Here is a 27,609-nt window from a genome sequence, read left to right as displayed (position 1 = left end):
GAGACTTGAAGAAAAACAGAATGACTCAGTGAACAAACAAACGACTAAACCCAAACTCAGCAGAAACGCAGCAACAATTCACAACCCAGCAACAAAGAACACTATAACTCGATGACTACAGTACTTGACTCAGAACTAGCGACTCGGAATCTCGACCCAGCAACAACTCAAGCTCGCGACTCAACAGTACAAAGCAAAGCAGAGGATCAGATAATACACAGCTATTTGAAACCCAGCTAAAGAAACAGAATAGAAACGACGACTCGAAACTGAACTCAACAAACGCAGCAGCTAGGCAAATCAACAAGAATTAAACTGAACTCGGCTACGGCTAATCCTAACACGCAGTTGCAATCGACAACAAAAACTAGCAGAAACAAACCCAATAACCCAGCAACATGAATTATATAGCAGACCCATACTCAGACTCGACCACGCAAAACATACTACAAACTAGAAGCAGAACAAGAAAGCAACGACTCGACGACAAACACAAGGACTCAATAAAACCCACAAACAAAGCTAATCAACTCGAAAATCCGAACAGATGGTTATATACTAAAGCACGAGCAACCCAGCTACTGAAATCAACAAACCAAGACTCGATCGCAAATCAGCCAAACACAACTAAACTTAAAGCAAAAACTAAATAGCAGGATTCGATTTACTGAACTCAAAAATGACTCGAAAAACTGAAAAGACAAACAAAAGCACAATAAACTCGGACTCGCAGGCTAAACAGAGAACAGTGGGTGACTCGGTAAAAACAAGCAAAACTCAGTACATCAACTCAACAATGAACGTGACTCAGAAAACTCGGAAATGACTCAACACTGCAACTCGTAAAAAAAAGCAAAAACAGAGCAGGGGCTTTTGTTTTTAAACGAAACAGGGGAGTTGGTGTTGTGTTGTGTTTAAAATTAAAACAGGGGACAGTGCTTTTTAGCTAAAAAAATCGAAACAGATTAAATCGAGGGTTTTAAAGTTAACTTTTAATATTATTTTTATAATTACTATTTTGCAATTTAGGCAACAAAACCAAGAACAAGTAAATTTGGGGTTTTAAATCTAAACCCTAACACAAATTAATTTTGTGCTAGGACTTAGTTGACTATTTCAGGGGATCAAAAATTTATACTAATCATAAGCTCAATGATTCTTCATTTCCCAAAAGCTTAAAAGCATGTGTTGGTACTTAGAAGAATCATACAACTTGGAGAAAATAAATTAAAAAGATAATACAAGATTAAGCTAAAAGAGATTTGCATAGAAATTAAAAAGTGTATACAAGCTTGGAAAGGAAATTGGGGCTAGCAAAATGTAAATCTATCTAAGATACTAACTATAGAAATGACTAGGTAGAAAAAGTGGGTAGGTAGCTAGGTACACTACACCATATATGGCCTTTCCTAACACCTAATTTTCGTTGCTAAAACCGTCATTTATGTTGCTATTGTGTTTAAGGCGACATTTTTTCCAATTTTGAAGATGTTGCGAAAATCCATGTGCGCATAGAGGTTTTGCTAACACTTTTTTCATTTTTTGGTAACATAGTAAATAACGTTGCCTTAGAGATCTGTGGCAACATCAATTTAGTTAACAACAACATGTATTTAACTGTTGCTTTAAAAGTTATGGCAACACCTCTTTTAAATAGCAACACCACTTGTATGTTACCATAAAATATAACTAAAGTCGAATTATATGCTTATGCCAACATTTTTGTAAGCTATGGCAACAGGTTCAAATAAAATTTTTGCAAGCTTCTGTTTGAATAATAGATCATCCCTTTCATTAATAACAATATCAATTCTCCAAGAAAATAAACAAGCAAATTCTCAAAAACTAACAATTAATTCCACAACTCCAAACTATATCAGTTTCTTCAAAACACAACTAGATGCTCCAACTTCTCCAAAATACAAATTCATCATAATATGCAACCTAAATAAAAGTTAAGCAATTACAACCTAAATAAAAGTTAATCAGTGACAACAGGAGATCCCCCTCTAGTAGAATATCCATGCATCTCCTGTTGAATGTTGCTTCCGATGATGTATTGATCTTCTTGTTGGCATTTCATGTTCTGCGTTGTGAGATTGCTTATGAACATTTCTTGACCTCATTTGTTTTACCCCAGGTTCATTGTCTTCATTTTTATCCCTCATTGAGAAAACTAATACAAGGTTTTGTAGATCCTCCGTTTTAGCTAACCTGGAATCCACCCGTTGTTCTAGCCAGTATCTCTATCTTCCATCTATTTTGTTCTGCTCTAGTTCTGCCGACCTCTGGTTTTTTTTACCATAGGGTTAGACAGTTGATATGATGACTTCAAAATAGAACAACCTTTTTGCATAGCATCTTACTAAAAAAATATATTATACAGGTATATATGATTATAAGAAAACCGACTATAAGTGTCTGAGAAACTACTCAAAGGTGGAAGTGGTTACTGAAGCTTTCTAAAATGTTGTTATCATCTTAGACACAAAAAATCTGTAGTACTAGATAGTAAGGGAACAAAATGACACTGAGGTTCTTGTATAGTTTTAGAACAGTATCTAATATGCAGTCAGTTGCAAACTATCATGTTATAACAAGAAAATTTGTAAGTTCTTATCATTATCTATAAGTCACCTTTAGTTTTAGAAAATAGAAAGTCCATATTTTATTTCAGAAGTATCAATTAGCAGGAACAATAAACCATCTGGATGAAACGCTTGAGTTAAGAAGTAGAACCATACTCTATTGCTGAAAGTGTACTCTTTGATTCTTTTTCTCTTGAAAACAAGATACCTTAATGTCCTTGCCTTCAAATTCTACTGGCTCTTTGTTTCCTTGAGAATAAGAATTGCTATCTGCCATTAATTTGGCCACGTTTTGCACGTTCCTGTGACTCAATATTTACAACTGATTGCAACTGATTCAGCGTGGTGATAGCCTGGCGCCGAACAAGTACACATCTGATAATAGCTTGAAGCCTAACAATTCCCTTCAATGCCCATAAAGCTTTTCTTTCCTGGATCAACCATAAAAAAAATTGAGACTAATGATTCCTATGATACATTATTACTTACATCCTAAAATGAGTCCCACTTTTCAAATTTTTTTTATTCTAAAAGAACCTCAAAATAGAAAGACTTACAAGACAACCCCAAAAGGCTAACTGGATTTTGGTGGCTGCAAGTTCTTGGATCTCCCTTCCCCACTGAGGTGTTGATGGAAGAGCATTGTATTGAAAATTTATACTTGATAATTCTCAAGTTTCATCTTGTTAGGTCCTGAAACGATTGTAGAAGGGGGGGGGGTTGAATACAATCGTCACTAAAAAATCACGGCGGAATAATCTGATTTGAATTAAACTTGTTAATCAGATTTTAATTAATTAATATAACAATATTTTAAGTCGTTATATAATTAATAAGGTTTGTTTTAATGTCCACTAAAGTTCGTAGAATAAATTCGACAGGATGTATTCTAGTTTAGTGATTAAAACAATCGAGTGATCAAAGCACAGAAAACTGTGGATATAACGAATAGCAAGTTACAAACAACTTGAAAGTTTACAATGCAATGAACAACTTGGAAATGAAGAAGTGAAGCCATATTTATAGGCAAATCACTTGGATCTAGGTATGACAAAGAAAGGAATGACTTTCTAGCTTAGGAATGACATTACAATGGAAGATATGACATTATTACACCAAGCCATGCCCTAAAACAAAGAAGGAATGACATAAATAAGTAATGTCATACTGCCATGGGCGGTAGGACATTTTCCCTTGGTCTCCAAGGTTCATTTGGCATGACTTAATCAAATAAAGTCATTCTGATGAGCCATATATGACATTTTAAGTCATATATATACAAGTCATACACACAACAGAACAATGTCTGAAAACGGGACACGGTATGACATTCTATGTCATGCCAGTGTATGTCTGCACACAGCACACAGTATGACTTATTCTGAGAAAGTCATACCGAATGACATAATCAGCAAAACAGCCTTGTCATGACATTTTAAAGTCATATCTGAGAAAGTCGTGTAGCAGGGCACGGTATGACATTATTTTATAATGTCATACCGAGCTATTTGATGTATTAAAACAGTTTTAATAATTAAATAAATATTAGATAATTACCCACTTAATTATATTAATTATATAAATTCATAAATTAAATTAATTCGAAGGTGAATCAATTTAATAAATAAATTATACAACTAATTTAATTATTTTGATTAGCGAGATAATTAAATAAATACTTATAAAATTGTATATCTTCATCTGCAGAGACTTCAGGCTTGATTAAACTTTGTAGATCTTTGTCTTGATCGAACGGCCATTTGTAGTTGATGCAGAACACTTAATTTGAGTAGCTGACACACAAATGTACTGTCTGGTTCATCTGTATCTAGCTGAATTAAATATTCTTTATCAAATAAACATTTAAAATGAGGCTTGTTCGACGAGTCTATGTCTTCGTAGATCATCTTCATAAGGAACAATAGTATGGAATCTTCTGAATAAATAAAGTATTAAAACTTTATACCTTCTGGACTTCTGGACGTGCTACAAAAGATTATTTGTACACTGAGGCTTGAACATATTAATGAACTTCTTCCAGTGGTGTGCAGCAGCATCCTGAAATTCTTCAGACATATAATTTCAATAAATCACTTGACGTTCTTCGTACGGATTCCTTCAACAGTACTTGCTATTTACCTTGCTTTCTTATCAGAGTTGAGTTGGTACCTCTTTAATTACAAATAGGCTAAACATATGCCTTTCAATCTCCCCCTATTTGTTTGTTAACATAACATGCAAATTATCGAGAGGATAACTCAACTAACCGATAAGACAAAGGATTAAACATGAATTGTAAATAGCAAAAAGTTTCTGGTATTTCATTAAACATTCACCAGAATTCAAGAGATTACATTAGATTACAAAAGGATGTTCTTAATTGAACATATATTACAAATCCCTAATGAATCTAAAGATCAACTTCTCCTTCTTCGATATCAGAAGTGTGAAGGATAGGAGTTGACGGTTCTTCCCTGGTTGGCACTTCAGATGAAGTGGATTCACCACGCTTCTTTCGTTCCTTTGCCAGAGCCAGTTGATGTAGCACTTCCAAATCCACAGGGTCTTCGCGGAAGTCTGATGGCTGAGATTTTGTAACATGTTTCATCTTTCAAAAGTACTGACCAACATTCTTTCGAGTGCAGTAAGCAAGAATCACATCATCAGCATCAGACTTAGCTTTAGAAGCGAAGCCCTTGGTTCTTAACAGAGTGGAGGTAAGAGCAAGTTGCTTAGCGGGATACTTTGACAAGGCTTGATCATTGAGATAGACAGTGCTGAAGATCTCCTTGTGAACGAACTTTACACAGTAAGGATTCCTGACAACCTGAGGACTGTTGAATACAGCTTGTTCCAGCAGTTTGTCACGAAGGAGTTCATTCAGATTGGAGCTTCTCCTAACCTTGTTTCGAAGCACCCAGAGCTCAGATACAGCGAATGATTTCAGAGATTCGACAGATAGTCTGAAAGAACCATTCCTGTGTATAGACAATTAGCTCCCATTCCTCTAGCAATCCCTTAGCTGCCACAGTTACATAAGACAATTCTAAAGCAAGAGCATGCATAAAGACATCCTCGTCAGGGTTTACCTCTCTAAGATCATAGATCAAAGATAAGAACTTTTTATCGTCGAAAGGCTCTCTTTGAGGTCCATTAAAGATTCTTCTTGCAATGTCCCAGCTTTTTCCTTCTTTCCTCCTTATATCAAGATTCTTCTGCTTGATTGCAGCATCATAGATTTTCTGTTTCTCGATCTTGATTTGTTCTTCTGTGATCAACTTGTCCTCGAGAAGTTTCTGATAATCTCGAAGCTTACGCTTCCTTGCTTCATTCTCAGCTTTGAACTTCCGGACATTTTCCTCATGCTCTAGGTCAACAGGTTCTTCATCCTGAAACAAGTAACTCTCATCAAATTTACCTTCTTCTTCTGCTTGACGATAGGTAGCATCGAAGACGTCATCATCATCCATATCCTGTGGATAGTCATCATAACTATCAGAATTGAATACATTGTCGGACTGATGTAACGGTTCTTTGCCTTTAGACTTATGAGTTTCTTTGTCAGGGGCAGATCCAGAAGTGGTATTTTCCTTGTTGCTTTGATTTGAGCTATTGCCTCTATCATCCCTGTCACCTTTGTCTTCTCTATTCTCCCCCTTAGTTGAGGGATCCTCTCCAGAGGGTTGATCATCAGATTTGTTGGAGTTTCTGAGGAGTTGATCTAACTTGCTGTCGATGGTCTCAAATTTGGACATGTAAAGCTCATGATTAGACCTCATTTCAACAGCTAACTCATGTATTTCCTCTTTAAGCTCATCCCTGTAACAACTGGATGGCCTCTCCTCAGCTTTCTGTTCCAGGGTCACCAACTGTGCACCCTTCAGCCTTTCATTCTCAGCAATCATACGTTCAAGCTCAGCTCTTAGCTTTGCCATTTGTTCCTCAAATTGAGCAGTGTTAGTGTGTGCACTCACCTCACGTACACTCAGAGCTGTTTCACTAGCCTCTCGTGCATGTTTATCGCTCGGTGTTTGCCTTACATCACTCATAGGATTCACACTTCCTGCTGTACCTGTATATACTACCAATGTCCCCTGAGATGGGTTCAAAGGTAGTGGAGGAACAAATCGTCCTCCGGACGCCTGTGAGGGCAAATTAACTTGCACGCTGCCAAGTTCCGCCTGATTAGAAAAGAAAGGGTGATCAGAAAAGTTTTCATACATTAAACATTTATTTTGAAAATCTGTGCACTCAGTAATCATAGGAACCTGTGTATCAGTTTGGGCTGGTACTAGCGTGAGTGCTAGCGCAGTGCTTGACTCTGTACAAATTACCGCGGCCGGACGGTCAATTTCAATGGCCTCATCCTGTAGAGAGAATGGGTCCAGAGACTGTTTATCTGCCATTTCAAAATCTGAGCCTTGTTGGGAAGGCAAAGATGAGGCTACAGTTGTCTCCAAGGCTTCCACCCTTTGCTTCTTTGAGGGAGACAGAGCTGTTGGTTGACTCATTAAACTACTCGAACTCCATTTCCTTGCAACTTTACGAACAGGTTGCATTGAAGTGTTGGTTGATGTGTTTGGAGAAACGAGAGTTTGTTGAATTGAATCATCAGCTAGGTTATGAACCTGTGTGTTGTCAGGTTCATTGCTGGTAGGCTGGAAAACAAAATCAAGGTCACAAACAAGATCACAACCATAATCTGACGTATCAACATTAAAACTAGATGATAAGTTAGAAAGTACCTGAGCTACCTGTAGGTCCTGACGGAAGGACTGCAGCTCCTGGTTGATAGGAGAGTCAGAGGGAAGGGGTTGTGAGGTAGATTGTGTTTGTGGTATGATTTGGGATTGTGTTTGGTATGGGAGAGGTTCAGATGAAGATGGTTGATGCTCGAAGAGATCATAATCCAAAGTTTGATCTTCAAATGAAGGGATAGATTGTTCTTGTTGATGGATAGGGGAGTGATATGATGATTGGTTGGATGAATGGTGTGAAGATTGTGCTTCTTAGGATTGTTGAGGTGAATGCTGTTGTTGTTGTTGTTGTAGAAGTTGCTGTTGATGGTGTTGTGCAGGTTGTTGAATCTGCAAGGGTTGAGGTTCTTGAGGTTGCTGTTGCTGTTGAGGTGGAGGAGCCACTTGAAGTTGATACGGTTGCAGTGGAGTATTGAACATTTGTAGCATGTGAGGAGTGGTGATTAGTGGAACATTGGCAAATTTATTCTTGTTATCCAACTGAGTCATTAACTTGGTACAGGCACGAGGAACTGGTGCCACCGGAGAGTTGGAGTAGTGTTCCTTCTCAGCGTCAGTCATCTTATCATTTAGAAACAACATAATAAAGCGAGGATAGAAGCAGGAAACCTTTGCGTTCTGTTCAACAGATCTGTTCCTTAGAGGTCCCAACTTGGAAAGAATGGCTTGAAGAATAAGCTTTCCAAAGTTGATCCGACGATTATAAACAATGCTGAACCCAATCTTCTGAAACAGCGAAGTTATGACATTAAAGTTCTTGCGAGTGGTCGGAGCAAACACTTTAGCCAAAGTGTCGAAGAAGAGGTCCCACTCAGGCTTCAGATTGCCTTTCAACATCCTAGGCAAGTTGATCTCTCCCTGATATAAGATTGTCTCGAAGAATTGGGTGAGTTCAGCTTCAGTAGGGAGTTCAGCAAAATTCTCCCTTGGAAACCCCAGTATCCTATTCACATCATCAGTGCTGATAGTAATGGTACGTCCTCCGTGTATATCTCCAGAAACCCGATGATTATCCAACAAAGTAGTATTCAGGGCTGTCGAGTAGAAGTCCTGAATTGGCTGTATCTGGAGGTCTGCATGAGCTGTAATAGCAGTGCTGACGAGCGACTGACTATTCAGAAAACGGACCCACGGTCTGAAACGAGCCAAACTGGCCTCGGGGTCGAAAAATCCATTCAAATTAGTCTCCTCGATAACAAAGCGACCGGCCATTTTTAAAATTAAAAATTGAATTAAGTGAGAATTTTTCAACTAAAATAATAATTTTCAAATTTCTCACAAATTTCAATTAATAATTATATATCAATTAATTAATTAATTAATAATTCGATTTATATGTGTAAAATCGAATTAAAATTTAATTAATCCTTAAAATGGCTTTAAAAGGTCCCAAACAATGTCTTAAGCTTCAATATCTTCAAAAATTCCCAATTATCTTCAAAAACCCTAATAATTCGAACTCAAGAATTAGGGTTTGAAATTAGTCTCAACCAAACCACCACAAATCGTTCAATACAGGTAATCCACAACCAAAGGAACACAGAACCGGTGAGAACTCGGTCAAAATCGTTCGAATCAGTGAGAACTCGTGCAACTCGGTCAACTCGGTTAGACTCGGTGTAAAATTGGGCAGCAATTCGGCTTGATTTTGGGGCTAAAATCGTATCCAGCAAGCTTTTTAGGCTTGATATATGTAACCAACAAGTTTTTAAATCTAAAACTTGAAAAACTCGAGCACAATAGCAATGGCAGTCGGTGTATGCGAGTGTGTGTATATCAGTGATGAAGAAGATGAGGTAGAGGGAGGTATGACTTTACCAAGCTAAGTCATACAACATTCAAGGGTCGGTATGACTTTCTAAGGAAATGTCATACCGTGTCTCCTAGAATGACATTCTGGGATGAACGGTATGACATTCCTTACGTAAGTCATACCGCATAAACACATAAGGCCGTATATTAATTCGGTATGACATATTCAAAATGTCATACCGTTTGTGAGGTGTACTCAGTAAGCCAGCCGGTATGACATTTTCTGAAAATGTCATACCGAGCTACAAAACAGATTATATATATAAAAACGAAATACAAAATATGATTTTTGATTATTTTAGAAACAATAAAACCTTTTGCACATTTAATCAAAAATCTAATACACATAATATATAATATATTACATATATATTTTGTAAAATTCAACTTTAATTAAATATAAATACTTATGAATTTAACTTTAATTCATTAAAATGAATTAACTTAAAATCAAATATTTATGCTTAATTAATTTTGAAAAATGCAAAATAGATACATATAATTATCTAAATGCATGGAGAATATTACAGGGGAGTATGCAGCACTTAGAAAAATTATAGAGACATATATGAACATGCATAATTACACATAAAATTATCAGATAATTTACAAACAATTATATAAAATCTAATAAAATAGATATAATTACACAGAAAATTCACAAAAATATATAATAATATATAAAATACATATAAAATATATACAAAGAGAATCATGGCATATTTAACATCCCTAGCTCACAAACCAACTTAGAGAAAGTGGATTCATCAAGTGGTTTAGTGAAGATGTCTGCAATTTGATCAGCCGTGGGTACGAAATGTAACACCACAGTACCATTAATGACATGTTCTCGAATGAAATGATACCTGATATCTATGTGCTTGGTGCTGGAGTGTTGCACTGGATTGTTTGAAATGGCTATGGCACTGGTGTTGTCACAAAATATTGGAATTTTGTCGACAGAAATACCATAATCATTTAATTGATTCCTGATCCAGAGAATCTGAGCACAGCAACTGCCAGCAGCTATGTACTCAGCTTCAGCAGTAGAAGTGGACACTGAGTGTTGCTTCTTGCTGTACCAGGAAACCAACCGACGTCCTAGAAATTGACAACTTCCAGACGTACTCTTTCTATCAATCCTGCAACCTGCATAATCAGAATCTGTATAGCCGGTTAAGTCAAAACCAGTATTCTTAGGGTACCAAATACCTAAACCAGGTGTACCCTTAAGATATCTAAAGATTCTTTTGACGGCTATAAGATGTGATTCTTTAGGATCAGCCTGAAACCTAGCACACAAACATGTTGCAAACATAATATCTGGTCTACTAGCAGTGAGATAGAGTAATGAGCCAATCATACCTCGATAGCTTGAGATATCAACTTTCTTACCAGATTTATCCTGGTCAAGCTTAGTGGCAGTGGCCATGGGTGTCTTTGCCGGTGAACAGTCTTCTAGATTGAACTTTCTTAGAAGATCTCTGACATACTTTGATTGGCAAATAAAGATTCCATCTTCCTTTTGGCTTACTTGAAGACCAAGAAAGTAGGATAGCTCACCCATCATACTCATTTCATAATTACTCTGCATTAACTTAGCAAATCTTTTGCACAAGTTATCGTTAGTAGAACCAAATATAATATCATCAACATATATTTGAACAAATATCATATCATTATCATGCAATTTGTAAAAGAGAGTTTTGTCTATGACACCTCTAGTAAATTTATTTTCAATCAAAAATTCAGAGAGGGTGTCATACCATGTTCTTGGTGACTGCTTGAGTCCATAGACAACTTTGAATAGGAAGTACACAAAATCAGCAAACTCTGGATTTTCAAAGCCAGGGGGCTGTTCCAGATATACTTCTTCTTCCAGCTTTCCATTCAGAAATGCACGTTTCACATCCATCTGATAAACTTTGAAGTTGGAGTGTGCAGCAAATGCAAGGAATATTCTGATGGCTTCAAGACGAGCAACTGGAGCATAGGTTTCATCATAATCAATTCCTTCTTCCTGAGAATAACCTTTTGCAACCAGTCTGGCTTTGTTTCTCACAACAATGCCATCACCATCTAACTTGTTACGGAAGACCCATCTAGCTCCAATGGTAGATTTTCCTTTTGGTCTTGGAACCAGGGCCCAGACTTCTTGTCTCTCAAATTGATTGAGTTCTTCTTGCATGGCAAGAACCCAATCAGGATCAGCAAGTGCTTCATCTATCTTCTTTGAGATAGAAATCCAGAAAATAAACATTCGTTAGATGTACCACTTCTAGTCCTTACACCAACATCAGGATCACCAATAATCAGATCAAAGGGATGATCTCTGCTCCAAATCCTTTCCCTTGGAAGTTGTGTCCTTGATGATTCAGCAGTATTATCATTAGGCTGATGTGTATGACTAGTTGATCCACCAGCTGCCCCTGAGTTGTTGCCAGGATGACTTGATGATCCACCACTAGCATCAGTGGAATATCCAGCATTATTGCCATTTCCTCCACCATTGCCTGGATCATTATCATTGTTGTCATCACCTGTTGCAACCTCAGGTGGCACATCATCATCTGAATCAGAATCTGGATAGTTGTCAAACTTCAGAGATTCAGATGGATCAGGAGATTGTAAACTTGGTAGTTTAGTGTCATCAAATGTTACATTGACACTAACTTTCACTGACAGAGTATCAATTACAAAAACTCTATAAGCATTATTTGTATAACCAACAAAAATTGCTTCAGATGCCTTTGGCTCAAACTTGTTCAAGTTCTCTTCACCATCCTTGAGAACATAACACTTGGCTCCAAAGACATGAAGATGTTTGACATAAGGCTTCTTGTTGTTATACAGATGAAATGGAGTTTTCATATGATCCTTGTTGATCAAAGTTCTATTCTGGGTATAGCAGGCAGTAGACACAGCTTTAGCCCAAAAGTACAGTGGAAGCTTTGATTCAGCAATCATAGTCCTTATAGCTTCAATCAGTGTACGATTCTTTCTTTCGACGACTCCATTCTGCTGAGGAGTCCTTGTTGCTAAATACTGCCTTCTAATTCCCTTTTCAGAGTAAAAGTTGATTAGAGTTTGATTCTTGAATTCTGTGCCATTGTCTGACCTTACAGCTTTGACTGGCACACCTTTATCCAATTCAACTAACTTTATATGATCAATCACTGTCATCGGGGTTTCATCCTTAGAAGCCAGGAAGTAAACCCAAGTAAATTTTGAGAAGTCATCCACAATAACCAAGGCATATCTTCCTCCATCAATTGATGCAACATTCACGGGGCCAAACAAATCCATATGCAGCAAATGAAGTGGATCTGTAATGGTATTGATGGTTTTGCCTTTGTGAGATGCTCTCTTCGCTTTTCCTTTCTGACAAGCTTCACAAAGATCATCAGTTGAGAATTCCAGGGAAGGCAAGCCTCTCACTAGATCTCTCTTGACTAGAGAGTTCATGGTTTTGAAGTTGAGGTGTGAGAGCTTCTTATGCCATAACCAACTATCTTCAGCAGACGCTTTGGCGTAGAAACAGTGAACTTCGTTTTCTGGTCCTGAAGACAAATCAGCTACGAATATATTGCCCTTCCTTATGCCACATAGTGAAGGACGCTTATCCTTGATATGTTTAATGATACATGTGGCGCCCTCCAAACCCGGGTCAGAAGTTTGGGGGTCCACAACATAACATAAACCTGTAATTAATATAATATATGCAGTGACCCTTAGCTGTCCATGGATCGCAACAGGTTAAAGTATAAAACAAGCCACACCATAACTTTAATTATTACAAACCCAATCCCAAAATATAAACTTAATTCTTACAAGCTTACACATCATTTGTGTCTTGTTATTCAAACTAGTACATATATATAAAAAGCCAGGTGCCGCTGATAGCTCTCTTCCTTTCCTAGCCTGGAATCCTGGCCTTACCACTAGCCTGAGGGTCCTCGCTACCAACTTTCTCTGCCTTCACTGGAAAGAACATAAAGTATCGCAAGAGTGAGCTACCAAGCTCAGCAAGTATAACCATATCAATATAAAATATTAATCATAAGCTGAAGGGAACCAATGTCTAATGGAATCAATCTCAATATCAAGATTTGTTGTTAGGATATCAATTAGAATTGGATATTAAATTTATTTTTAAAAATCAAAGGTTAGGCTGCTGATCAGTCAGACACTAACCCCGAGCAGGTCCCACCATGCTCGTTTACTGGATCCAAGGCACACATTGGCCTAAAGCGACCACTCATCTGGTCTGACCATTCATTTGGTCCAAGTTTAGAAAACTATCCAATTCTATCACAATCAAGATGATCAACAATATTATTCAACAAAATAAAAACATCAACATCAAAATTAAAATTTGAAGCAGAAGCAGACTACTATTCAAAGTGTCTCAGATGGATCTCAAAGGAGGAATGATACATAACTTCATGGTTTAGCAAAGAATCAAACATTGCCTCATAAGATGGCAAAGCATATCAAAGTTTAGTGTTTATCTGAAAAGGGGTTCTAGGTTCACAAAAAGAATCCAAGTATAAATGAATGCGTTTGAGATCAAGAAACTGGAGTTTATGGAAAGAATCAATCAACTGTAAGGTATAAGCCATAACAGATGTTATTTGGGGTTGATCAACTGGTTAAGGTCTGAAAGATGTGTGATTGATAACTGGTTGAGGTATCAAGGGTATGTTCTTGAAATGAAATTTGGTTCTTATGGTAATCATTTAGAAGTTTTAAAGATTGAAGGATTACAATTGAAGTAGGTTCCATAGCAAGTATTAAAGAATTGGGTCAAAGGTTCAAGAATCAATAAGTAAATAATCCGTATTATAATTTAAGGAATCTGGTGGAAGGTTCAAGAATCAATAGGATGATAATCCATACTATAATTCAATAGGTCACAGAGCTTAATCAGAAGGTTCACTAAATAATCACAATAGATACAATATATAATTGAAGAAAAGTTTCAGAGCACTTGCCTTATATAGCTGATCTCAAGTTTCAATTACGCTTGCTCGCTATACTACTCTATCACCACTTGCTTTCCCTTTCTACGTCTCGCTTCTCTGCTAATCACAACAATCATCTATCAATATATGATCTCATACTATTCTTATCATCACCTTCGTAACGAGTTCCTAACTACCCTTCGTTTCATTTAAATCCAATTTACGGATCAAAAGATATGTTGAAAACCATCCTATAATGTTCATGTAGACACGTAACACATCAATCAGATATGCCATAACACGTATCACATAAGATATTCAATGAAATTTATTTTTTTCAAAGAAGGTTTGAAGTCAAAAGGATTTTTCTGGCATTTTATATGAATTTTAGAACATTTTTCGGAATTAAAACAGGTCAAAGAATCATTTTATAAATAAATAATCAACTCTGGATACTCGAAATCAAGTCCGAAATCATTTGAAATCAATTAACGAGCTTCACACATATTTTTGAATAATATTTCAAAGCTCGAAACTATTTTTCGGAATTTTAAAATCATCTTAAATAATTAAATCTAATTAATAAATCAATTAAAATTAATTAATAATTAATTAAAACAATTAATCAATTAATATTTAAATTAATTGACCAATTATAATAATTAATTATTAATTAAAAATAATTAATAAATTAAATCAGATTTATTTTTGAATTAATAATTAATTAAAAACAAATTTTGAAATTAAAATAAATGATTTTCGAAATAAAAATTAAATAAATAAAACTTTTAAAAGATTTTGAAAGTTCAGGGTTTAATTGCAAGTTTAACGAAACCTGGGGGGTCAAACTGCATTTTTGCAGTCATCTCCCCCAGAGCCGCCGGAGAAGCCATTAACGGCGAGTCTCCGGCACCGAGCTCGCCGGGAATGGCCTCCCGGTCTCCAACCTTCGCCACCCCATGCAGATTCGACCGACACGACGCCAGGAACCCATTTATATATCCCGTTTTTGCATTGGATGAACCAATCGGCCGGAAAAATTAAAAGAAACCGGCGGCGGCGCCGCGCTTTCCAGATTCCGGCGACGGCTCCGGCTGTCGTTCGGTCAATACCCCTACACCATTAAACTCCCCTCAACACGCGCTTTCTAATGGTATAATCCATATCAACCCAGCTTTAACGGATCGAAAAATCCGGCCAACATTCAAACTTTTCCGGCAACAACCTCAAGAACACCAAGAACATAGTTTCGATAATTAAACTAACTTTTCTACATGTTATTGAACTCCAAATCAAGCATATGATATACCAAAATGATCACAATTCAATTCTCTACAACATACAATCATCAAAACACATAAACATCTTCAAAATCAAAAATCCCTAATTTAATTTAAATGACATCGAATTAAAAACCTTAAATCCCTCCTCACCTGTAAATCTCTTGATGTTTTTGATGCTAGAATCATATTCTACTCCTCAAAACCTTCGATTTGGATACTTGAACGCTGAAATCTGAGTCCGATAACGCTTCCAAATCCTTGTTTGAATCTCAAGAACACGAAGAACACTCTCTCGATAAACCCGTGTTTAACTGAGATTATGATTTCCCCGATGAATTAAAGTGCGGTTAAGGTTATTTATAGTTATGAAAAATTAATACCCCTTTGGATCATATATGACACGAAAATACAATGTTTAATAGCTTTATATAATAAAACAGGTCCAATCGGTACCGGTTTTCGAGATAACTATCAAAACGGGGCTTTTTAATCAGTCATTAGTATGCGGGTCCCATTGTAATTATTACAAGATAAGGATGAATATAAAATATCTAGTTTCACGTTTATCGATACAAACAGATAATTATCGAATACCGAAAAAACTCCGCCGGACCGGCTCCGGAACAAACCGTACTCCGGATCGAAAAAGTCAAAACATGAAAAGTGTCCGGAATATTCAAATTAGGCTAAAGGTGAATTTTGTTGAAATTTTCGGAAAGTAAAATCTCGGTACCGTAACAGGTTGACGGTTTTCGTAAAATCAAAATAATTAATAATTAAATGTAATATACGTAATTAAATCCGTAAATCAAATATCAAATCATACGACAATACATAAATCGATACGAAAATATCTAAATAAACTATATTTTGTACTGAACATATAAAAATTAATATTCCTCAAATTTAATCAGAAATGCATAACTAAATTAATAGAACAAGAACCAATTAATTCACAAAAATTCACATAATATTTATATAATACTCACTAATCATCCAAATAATTACACGGATAATCCCAGATGTTACATCCTTCCCCCCTTAAAAGGATTCTGTCCTCAGAATCGCTTAGGTGAACAAATGAGGGTACTTTTCACGCATATCACTTTCTAATTCCCAGGTTGACTCTTCAACCTTTGGGTTTCTCCACAATACTCTTACTAAGTTAACTACCTTGTTTCTTAACACCTTCTCTCTTCTATCCAAAATTTCCACTGGCCTTTCTACATACGATAAATCTGCCTCGAGTTCTACCGGCTCATACTCTATCACATGTTTCGAATCTGGGTTATACTTCTTAAGCATCGATACATGAAAGACGTTATGAATGTGCTCCATTTGCGGGGGTAACGCCAATTCATATGCTACTTTGCCTACACGCCTCAAGATTTCAAATGGCCCCACGTATCGGGGACTTAGCTTGCCTTTCTTCCCGAATCTGGATAGCCCTTTCCATGGTGACACCTTTAGTAACACTGCTTCTCCGTCTTCAAATTCTACGTTCTTCCGGAATTGATCTGCATAATTTCGTTGACGACTCTGTGCTGCAATTAGTCGTTTCTGAATAATTTCAACGACTTCCTTTGTTTGTTGTACTAATTCCGGTCCAAGTATCTTGCGTTCTCCGACTTCATCCCAATATACTGGCGATCGACATTTGCGTCCGTAAAGAGCTTCATAAGGAGGCATCCCAATACTTGCGTGATAACTGTTATTGTATGCAAATTCCACCAAAGGTAGATGTTCGTCCCAATTGCCTTTGAAATCGATTGCACAAACACGTAGCATGTCCTCGATCGTCTGGATAGTTCTCTCACTTTGACCGTCTGTTTGTGGATGATATGCCGTACTCATATTTAATTTAGTGCCCAAGCATTCTTGAAAACTTTTCCAAAATCTCGAATTAAATCGTGGATCTCTATCTGACACAATGGATACGGGGACTCCATGACGAATTACAATCTCTTTCAAGTACATATGGACTAATTTATCCAAAGAGAATCTCTCATTGATCGGAAGAAAATGAGCTGACTTGGTTAATCTGTCCACTATCACCCAAATGGCATCATGGTTTGCTTTGGTCCTTGGTAATCCTACAATAAAATCCATAGCAATATGTTCCCACTTCCATTCTGGAATCTCTAAAGGTTGCAATAATCCACTTGGTCTTTGGTGTTCTGCTTTCACTCTTTGACACGTATAGCATTTACTCACCCATTCTGCAATCTCTCTTTTCATGTCTGGCCACCAATAGTTCTCCTTTAAATCTCTATACATCTTAGTGCTGCCTGGATGAATTGAATATTTAGAATTGTGTGCTTCCTGCAATATGTCATTCTTTAACTCTGTCACCGGTGGAATCCATATCCTGGAAGAAAATCTAAGAATCCCTTGATCATCTTTCTGTGTACATAACTCTTCTCCTACTAACTGGTTTACATCCTGATTCATTACCTCTGCCTGACACTTCTTAATCTTTTCTAATAGCTCTGGTTGGAAGGTCATGGTATACACTGCTACCTCTGATGGTTCATGAATTCTCACCTCAATTTCCAACTTTTGAAACTCTCTATATAACTCCTCTGGCACAGTCAATACGTTTAACCTCTCCTTTCTACTTAAAGCATCTGCTACAACGTTGGCTTTTCCTGGATGATACTTAATCGTACAATCATAATCCTTAATCAACTCTAGCCATCTCCTTTGTCTCATGTTAAGCTCCTTCTGGGTAAAGATATACTTCAAACTTTTATGATCTGTATAAATCTCACATTTTTCTCCGTACAGATAGTGTCTCCATATTTTCAATGCAAATACAATAGCTGCTAACTCCAAATCATGAGTAGGGTATTTCTGTTCATGAGGTTTCAGTTGTCTAGACGCATACGCAATAACTTTATCATGTTGCATCAATACACATCCTAATCCTTTATAAGAGGCATCACTATAAATCACAAAATTTCCTTGATCATCTGGAAGGGACAATACTGGTGCTGACACTAATCTCTTCTTCAACTCCTGAAAACTTTCCTCACACTTCTCATTCCATATGAACTTTTCATTCTTTCTAGTTAACTTAGTCAGTGGGGTTGCAATTCTTGAGAAATCCTGTACAAACCTTCTATAGTAACCTGCTAACCCCAAGAAACTCCTGATCTCTGTGGGGGTCTTTGGTCTTTCCCAATTCATTATAGCTTCAATCTTTGCTGGATCTACCTTGATTCCTTCCCGACTCACTATGTGTCCTAGAAATTGAACTTCTTGTAGCCAAAATTCACATTTAGAAAACTTTGCATACAACTTCTCCTTTCTTAGTATCTCTAAGGCTGTTCTTAAATGTTCTGCATGCTCCTCAGCTGTCTTAGTTAATATCAGAATATCATCTATAAAAACAATCACAAACTTGTCCAAATACTTCTTAAAGACTCTATTCATTAAATCCATAAAAGCTGCTGGTGCATTTGTTAATCCAAAAGCCATCACTAAAAATTCATAATGACCATACCTTGTTCTAAAAGCTGTCTTAGGTATATCTTCAGATTTGATTTTGAGCTGATGGTATCCTGACCTAAGGTCAATCTTAGAAAAATATTCTGCTCCTTTCAACTGGTCAAACAAGTCGTCAATACGGGGTAAAGGATATTTATTCTTGATAGTAAGCTTATTAAGCTCTCTGTAATCTATGCATAACCTCATACTTCCATCTTTCTTCTTTACAAACAACACTGGTGCTCCCCATGGAGATACACTCGGTCTAATCACTCCTTTTTCCAATAACTCTTGTAATTGTTTTGCCAATTCTTTCATTTCTACGGGTGCCATCCTATACGGGGCTTTGGATATCGGCTCCGTTCCAGGTGCTAAATCAATTGCAAATTCTATCTCTCTATCTGGAGGAAGTCCTGGTAACTCATCCGGAAACACGTCTGGAAATTCGTTCACTACAGGAATATTTTCAAGTTTTACTGGTTCCTGACTTTTATCAATTACATAAGCAATAAAGGCTTCGCATCCTTGACGTAACATCCTCTTTGCTTGAATCATAGTTAAGAACTTCTTTACTTGCTTTTGTCCTCTAAACGTTATTACCTTGTCGTCTGGTGCCTTTAGTATTACTTTCTTACTTTTACAATCTATCTGCGCACTATGTTTAGACAACCAATCCATCCCTAAGATTACATCAAATTCCCCCAACTTGAAAGGTATCAAGTCGGCGCAAAACTTACTTCCTAAAATCTCAACTTCACAATTAGGACAAACTTGATTTACGGAAATACGATCCTGATTAGCTAGCTCTACATTCATAACCTCATTCAACAATTCAACCGGACAAATCAACTTATCAACAAAAGCTTGAGAAATAAATGATCTAGTGGCTCCGGAATCAATTAACACCTTAGCATTTAAAGAGTTTACGTTAAGCGTACCTGCCACCACATCGGCATCCTGAATAGCATCCTTCAATGACATATCAAAGACTCTTGCCCTAGGAGGCTCATTCACTTCTGGAACAGTTCCCATGATTCTAAGTGCATTACTAACTGGAGCTGATGTTTTGCAATCTCTAGCCATATGTCCCTGCTTTCCACATTTGAAACATGCATATCCTATAGCTGGAGCTTTGCTTGTTGAGCTCTTATTCGCCTGATCTCTTATTGCTGATTGGTTCTGACATTCTCTAGAGTAATGTCCTTTCTGGTTGCACTTAAAGCACACTACATTCGGCTTGTTACACATTCCTCCATGTCTCTTGCCACATATCTGGCATTCTGGTATAGAAGACCTCTGCTGATTAGCCTGATTTCCCATAATGAAATGACCACCTTGTCCACTACTGCCTATATTCTGCTTCTTAAAATTGGAACTCCTTCCTGCTTGAAATTTCCCTTTCTTCTGGAACCTCCCCTGATGGGATGGCCCTTCTCTATTGTCTGACTTTCTCTTCTTATCCTCTTTAGACTTCTGAAACAACTCATTTTCAGCCTCCGCAATCATTGCCTTCTCAACCACTGCCGCATAAGTCTCTAATTGCAAAATAGCTAACTTGCTCCTAATCCAAGGCTTCAGACCTTGTTGGAATCTTTTTGCCTTCTGCCTATCGGTCTCTACATACGTTGGCACAAACCTAGCCAATTCCGCAAACTTATTCTCATATTCAACCACAGACATATTTCCTTGTTTCAGCTCCAAAAAGTTCAACTCCATTTGGTCTTGAAGGAACCTAGGAAAATACTTTTCTAAAAACAATTCCTTAAACCTTTCCCAAGTAATCTCAACTGTACCTTCCATATTCCTCACAGATTCCCACCAATACGTTGCTTCATTCTTTAAGTAATGACTGGCAAACTTTGTTTTCTGGTCCTCACTTGCTGGAACTAATTCAAAACACTTTTCCATTTCTTTTAACCATGTTTGGGCTGCAACAGGATCGGCTGAGCCCTTAAATTCTGGAGGATTAACTGCCTGAAAAGTTTTAAAAGTTACCCTAGGATTCTCTTGATGTTGCTGTTGTCGGGTAAGATGAGCAGTTTGTTGTGCCAAAATTTGAATTAATTGGGCCACAGCAGGATCTACTGGGCCTATGTTGACATTCCGGTTATCATTGTTATCATTGATGCTGTTGGTGCCTTCAGGATCACTGTTGGCACGAGTATGTCTTGTTGGAGGCATTCTGTAAAGAAGAAACAATTCACTTAGTCCTTTTAAATCCAATTCTCTTTTTATGAAAAGTTTTTTAAGAAAACAGAATTACATATTTTTGAAAACATTTTTGAGATTGTTTAACTAAATAAATTGCATGCTTCTTTACAGAATGTAAAGCAATAAAAGAAAAGGGTTCAATATTATCACAAGAGTTTATGATTGGTACTGAAAGTAAAGTAAAGTAAAGCAAGTGCGATAAAGTAAAGGACAAGACTGGAAAGTAAAAGATGCTGATATATATAAGTCAGTGCTGGAGATACAAGCGTCAAGCGCTTCGTCAAAAGTAAAGTACAACAACAGCAACAGCAAGGCTATCATCTAGTCAGCTCGGCTAGTCTATATATACATGTCAAAATCTGCTGACAACCACAACAACATACATATCATCTAGTCAGCTCCGCTAGTCTATATACATGACAAAATCTGCTGACCTGATACATACTACTCACTACACGCTGCATCATACACACTACTCACTATGATACTGATCATCTCCAACATCTGATATACTCCAGACCTATGGAAAGTCTGGTCCTCCAATAACCTCTAGCTGCTCCAAGACCCAACGAGCCCAGTCTATAATATCCCCAGGGGTACCAAACTCCGAAGTGGCTCCATGTAGTCTCGCTGCTGCAATCCTCCGAAAGACAAAGATATTCTCTCTCAACTGTCGCTCTCCCCTGTTCGGATCTAGATTCTGCATCGCCTGTGTTAACTCTCCAATCTGGCCCAACAACTCCTCTCTCTCCATCAAGAGTGCCTGATAGTAGTGATAGGGTACCGAAAGAGGGGAACACGGATAAGAGGGTCCATCACCTGAAAATCCAGAAGACTCATGCTCTGGTGGAGGTCCACGGATAGGAGGTCGTATAAAGGGAACATATGGGGACATCACAGGAGCGGACGGGGGTATAGCCCTAAGTGGTATAGGTGCAATAGGGGTCTGTCCACTACGAGGGTATCCAAGTGGACGTGAAGGTCCAGCTACCGGTGGGGGTGTAAGTGCCCTGGGTGGAGATATAGGTACAACTCCAGGACGAGGTGGAAGTCCTTCAACCGTCGACTCTGAATGATCAGAATGAACCGGGGTACTGGGGCCTGACATGCCTGATAGTCTGAGAATCAACATAACAAACACGCATAAGAATCTGTATCCACTACCAGAATCAACCCTAAATCTATTACGAATTCCTCAACCTCTCAACGTTCTATCTACCTATCACTCATTTCTAATCCTAAACCTCTACCCAACCTAACCATCTAGGCTTGTTTCATTGACTTAAACCTGGCTCTGATACCAACCTGTGGCGCCCTCCAAACCCGGGTCAGAAGTTTGGGGTCCACAACATAACATAAACCTGTAATTAATATAATATATGCAGTGACCCTTAGCTGTCCATGGATCGCAACAGGTTAAAGTATAAAACAAGCCACATCATAACTTTAATTATTACAAACCCAATCCCAAAATATAAACTTAATTCTTACAAGCTTACACATCATTTGTGTCTTGTTATTCAAACTAGTACATATATATAAAAAGCCAGGTGCCGCTGATAGCTCTCTTCCTTTCCTAGCCTGGAATCCTGGCCTTACCACTAGCCTGAAGGTCCTCGCTACCAACTTTCTCTGCCTTCACTGGAAAGAACATAAAGTATCGCAAGAGTGAGCTACCAAGCTCAGCAAGTATAACCATATCAATATAAAATATTAATCATAAGCTGAAGGGAACCAATGTCTAATGGAATCAATCTCAATATCAAGATTTGTTGTTAGGATATCAATTAGAATTGGATATTAAATTTATTTTTAAAAATCAAAGGTTAGGCTGCTGATCAATCAGACACTAACCCCGAGCAGGTCCCACCATGCTCGTTTACTGGATCCAAGGCACACATTGGCCTAAAGCGACCACTCATCTGGTCTGACCATTCATTTGGTCCAAGTTTAGAAAACTATCCAATTCTATCACAATCAAGATGATCAACAATATTATTCAACAAAATAAAAACATCAACATCATAATTAAAATTTGAAGCAGAAGCAGACTACTATTCAAAGTGTCTCAGATGGATCTCAAAGGAGGAATGATACATAACTTCATGGTTTAGCAAAGAATCAAACATTGCCTCATAAGATGGCAAAGCATATCAAAGTTTAGTGTTTATCTGAAAAGGGGTTCTAGGTTCACAAAAAGAATCCAAGTATAAATGAATGCGTTTGAGATCAAGAAACTGGAGTTTATGGAAAGAATCAATCAACTGTAAGGTATAAGCCATAACAGATGTTATTTGGGGTTGATCAACTGGTTAAGGTCTGAAAGATGTGTGATTGATAACTGGTTGAGGTATCAAGGGTATGTTCTTGAAATGAAATTTGGTTCTTATGGTAATCATTTAGAAGTTTTAAAGATTGAAGGATTACAATTGAAGTAGGTTCCATAGCAAGTATTAAAGAATTGGGTCAAAGGTTCAAGAATCAATAAGTAAATAATCCGTATTATAATTTAAGGAATCTGGTGGAAGGTTCAAGAATCAATAGGATGATAATCCATACTATAATTCAATAGGTCACAGAGCTTAATCAGAAGGTTCACTAAATAATCACAATAGATACAATATATAATTGAAGAAAAGTTTCAGAGCACTTGCCTTATATAGCTGATCTCAAGTTTCAATTACGCTTGCTCGCTATACTACTCTATCACCACTTGCTTTCCCTTTCTACGTCTCGCTTCTCTGCTAATCACAACAATCATCTATCAATATATGATCTCATACTATTCTTATCATCACCTTCGTAACGAGTTCCTAACTACCCTTCGTTTCATTTAAATCCAATTTACGGATCAAAAGATATGTTGAAAACCATCCTATAATGTTCATGTAGACACGTAACACATCAATCAGATATGCCATAACACGTATCACATAAGATATTCAATGAAATTTATTTTTTTCAAAGAAGGTTTGAAGTCAAAAGGATTTTTCTGGCATTTTATATGAATTTTAGAACATTTTTCGGAATTAAAACAGGTCAAAGAATCATTTTATAAATAAATAATCAACTCTGGATACTCGAAATCAAGTCCGAAATCATTTGAAATCAATTAACGAGCTTCACACATATTTTTGAATAATATTTCAAAGCTCGAAACTATTTTTCGGAATTTTAAAATCATTTTAAATAATTAAATCTAATTAATAAATCAATTAAAATTAATTAATAATTAATTAAAACAATTAATCAATTAATATTTAAATTAATTGACCAATTATAATAATTAATTATTAATTAAAAATAATTAATAAATTAAATCAGATTTATTTTTGAATTAATAATTAATTAAAAACAAATTTTGAAATTAAAATAAATGATTTTCGAAATAAAAATTAAATAAATAAAACTTTTAAAAGATTTTGAAAGTTCAGGGTTTAATTGCAAGTTTAACGAAACCTGGGGGGTCAAACTGCATTTTTGCAGTCATCTCCCCCAGAGCAGCCGGAGAAGCCATTAACGGCGAGTCTCCGGCACCGAGCTCGCCGGGAATGGCCTCCCGGTCTCCAACCTTCACCACCCCATGCAGATTCGACCGACACGACGCCAGGAACCCATTTATATATCCCGTTTTTGCATTGGATGAACCAATCGGCCGGAAAAATTAAAAGAAACCGGCGGCGGCGCCGCGCTTTCCAGATTCCGGCGACGGCTCCGGCTGTCGTTCGGTCAATACCCCTACACCATTAAACTCCCCTCAACACGCGCTTTCTAATGGTATAATCCATATCAACCCAGCTTTAACGGATCGAAAAATCCGGCCAACATTCAAACTTTTCCGGCAACAACCTCAAGAACACCAAGAACATAGTTTCGATAATTAAACTAACTTTTCTACATGTTATTGAACTCCAAATCAAGCATATGATATACCAAAATGATCACAATTCAATTCTCTACAACATACAATCATCAAAACACATAAACATCTTCAAAATCAAAAATCCCTAATTTAATTTAAATGACTTCGAATTAAAAACCTTAAATCCCTCCTCACCTGTAAATCTCTTGATGTTTTTGATGCTAGAATCATATTCTACTCCTCAAAACCTTCGATTTGGATACTTGAACGCTGAAATCTGAGTCCGATAACGCTTCCAAATCCTTGTTTGAATCTCAAGAACACGAAGAACACTCTCTCGATAAACCCGTGTTTAACTGAGATTATGATTTCCCCGATGAATTAAAGTGCGGTTAAGGTTATTTATAGTTATGAAAAATTAATACCCCTTTGGATCATATATGACACGAAAATACAATGTTTAATAGCTTTATATAATAAAACAGGTCCAATCGGTACCGGTTTTCGAGATAACTATCAAAACGGGGCTTTTTTAATCAGTCATTAGTATGCGGGTCCCATTGTAATTATTACAAGATAAGGATGAATATAAAATATCTAGTTTCACGTTTATCGATACAAACAGGTAATTATCGAATACCGAAAAACTCCGCCGGACCGGCTCCGGAACAAACCGTACTCCGGATCGAAAAAGTCAAAACATGAAAAGTGTCCGGAATATTCAAATTAGGCTAAAGGTGAATTTTGTTGAAATTTTTGGAAAGTAAAATCTCGGTACCGTAACAGGTTGACGGTTTTCGTAAAATCAAAATAATTAATAATTAAATGTAATATACGTAATTAAATCCGTAAATCAAATATCAAATCATACGACAATACATAAATCGATACGAAAATATCTAAATAAACTATATTTTGTACTCAACATATAAAAATTAATATTCCTCAAATTTAATCAGAAATGCATAACTAAATTAATAGAACAAGAACCAATTAATTCACAAAAATTCACATAATATTTATATAATACTCACTAATCATCCAAATAATTACACGGATAATCCCAGATGTTACAATACATATCTCCTTTTCAAAATGAACATAATATCCCTTGTCACAAAATTGACTTACACTCAGGAGATTATGTTGAAGTCCTTCAACTATTGCAATATCTTCTATGACGATCCTTCCAATTTTGTACTTGCCATATCCCACAGTACGACCTTTGCTATTATCAGCAAAACTGACTGTAGGGCCAGCTCCTTCTCTTATGTCTTCCAGCAGTGATTTATTGCCAGTCATGTGCATTGACGCTCCACTGTCAAGCACCCAGGTAACACGAACAATTCCACTGGCACCCTGCAAAAGACATATTGATTAAACCTTCTTTGGGTCCCACACTTGATTGGGTCCAGCAAACTTAAAGAATTGATTTCTATCAGGTAATACAACAGAGCCTCTTGGACTGATACTTGGTTCAGATTTGACTGAACTTACTTCCTTAACAACAGCCTTATAAACCTTGGTTTTAGGCTTTGGAACATAAGTCTCCTTCCTGACACGAGGAGGACTAGCAGTCTTTGATCTAGCATGCTTATTGTTTGTGTGTTGTCTAGGAGATGTGTTTTCATTTTTAGCATGCAAATTTCTAAAATAAGCAGACATCATATTGAAAGCACAAGTCATGCAATTATCAACACCACAACATTTATGATAAGCATCAAAAACAGGAGCAACAGGCATATCAGTCACAGCAGTAGGAACATCAATGGATTCTACTCTAGCATTGTTAATAGATTTAAAGTTCTCAGTAGAATGACATCTATTGTTCTTGTTCTTACTATTCACAAAATTATTAGGCTTGTTGAATTTAGTTCTCTCAGAGTTGACACCTAAACCAGCTTTAGGTAACCTAACATTGCCTTTCACTTTGATTGGTTTCAGTGATGTCAGGATCTCATCTCTCTTCTCATTACTCTCTTTCATTTTAAAGTCTTCCTGTTTTAGTTCATATTTAATGACAACAGGAGTTTCTAACAGAGGTTCAGCTTCTGAGGATTTGAACAGGGGTTGAGGGGAATCTTTCAAAACAAAAGGAATTCCTCTCTCCTCAGCACTCTTCTTAAAGGGAGTAATGTTACTAGCCTTACCTACAGATTTGTTATAGTCAAAACCTATTCCAACAGTTCTCTTGATCTCTTGTTTATCATTAAGCTCTTTGACTATAGTGGAGGCATCCTTAAAGGCTTTACATTTCACTTTCTCTTCGTCTAGCTGAAGTCTTAAAGCAATCTCACCTTTCTCTAGAACTCTGACTTTAGCACATTGTAATCCTAAATCCATAGTCAGTTGTTCTATTTTAGGTTTTAATACGTTCATCTCATTCATTTTATAAGCATGAATATCTAAGACTAGTGTATCAATTTTAAGATTGGCAGCTTTCAACTTTTTAATAGCATCATCTCTTTCGAGTCCTAATTGCATAAAAAGTTTAGGGCATGTAGGATCTACCTGAAAGCTTCCAGCAGGAGGAGGTGAAGATGATCCAGCATTAGCCATAAGAGCAACATTCCCTAGCTGCTCCTCTTCATCACTATCTGTATCATCCCAGCTTTTTCCTTCTGCCAGATAAGACTTGCTTTT

Source organism: Daucus carota, chromosome 2 (assembly GCF_001625215.2).
Source record: "Daucus carota subsp. sativus chromosome 2, DH1 v3.0, whole genome shotgun sequence".
Classification (NCBI taxonomy): Eukaryota; Viridiplantae; Streptophyta; class Magnoliopsida; order Apiales; family Apiaceae; genus Daucus; species Daucus carota.
The sequence above is the reverse complement of the archived record's forward strand: the minus strand, read 5'-3'. Positions refer to the sequence as shown.